The sequence below is a fragment of the Rhinopithecus roxellana genome, chromosome 1 (genome assembly GCF_007565055.1).
Source record: "Rhinopithecus roxellana isolate Shanxi Qingling chromosome 1, ASM756505v1, whole genome shotgun sequence".
Classification (NCBI taxonomy): domain Eukaryota; kingdom Metazoa; phylum Chordata; class Mammalia; order Primates; family Cercopithecidae; genus Rhinopithecus; species Rhinopithecus roxellana.
Window position 1 is genome coordinate 103898361 of NC_044549.1, and position 808 is coordinate 103899168.

The 808-nt window shown below is 46.3% G+C and overlaps 1 pseudogene; it reads right to left on the reverse strand.

Moving 5' to 3' along the window:
* Positions 1-216: 216 nt before the first annotated feature.
* LOC115896534 lies at positions 217-387 on the reverse strand (annotated as a pseudogene).
* Between the last annotated feature and the right edge of the window lie 421 nt (positions 388-808).

The following is an 808-nucleotide window of genomic DNA, read 5'->3' on the forward strand; positions in this document are numbered from 1 at the left end:
TCCTTGAGATAGTTTGCTCAGAATGATGGTTTCCAGCTTCATCCATGTCCCTACAAAGGACATGAATTCATCCTTTTTTATGGCTGCATAGTATTCCATGGTGTATATGTGCCACATTTTCTTTTTTTTTTTTCCAAATGTTTATTTTATGTACAAAGAACTCTCATGGTTTTTCATTGAGTAGATGCCTTGGATAATCCTTTAAAGGAAGATCATTTAGTTCAACTTAATGAAACCAATATCCTTTGCGTACTGATGGAAACACTGGCGGCACATATTGAGGCCATATTTCCGGATCAGACCGTGCCGGTTTGAACACACGCGACAAGAGTGAGAGCCCTGGCCGAATTTTCGTGGGTGGCTCCAGTACAGCTGCTGGTGACCCATCTTGCTCTCAGAAGTGCAACGAGGTAAAAGGATGTGCCACATTTTCTTAATCCAGTATATCTTTTTTTTTTTTTTTTTTTTTTGAGACCGAGTCTTGCTCTGTCCTGTCGCCCGGGCTGGAGTGCAGTGGCCGGATCTCAGCTCACTGCAAGCTCCGCCTCCCGGGTTTAGGCCATTCTCCTGCCTCAGCCTCCGGAGTAGTTGGGACTACAGGCGCCCACCACCTCGCCCAGCTAGTTTTTTGTATTTTTAGTAGAGAAGGGGTTTCACCGTGTTAGCCAGGATGGTCTGGATCTCCTGACCTTGTGATCTGCCCGTCTCAGCCTCCCAAAGTGCTGGGATTACAGGCTTGAGCCACCACGCCCGGCCAATCCAGTATATCATTGATGGACATTTGGGTTGGTACCAAGTCTTTGCTATT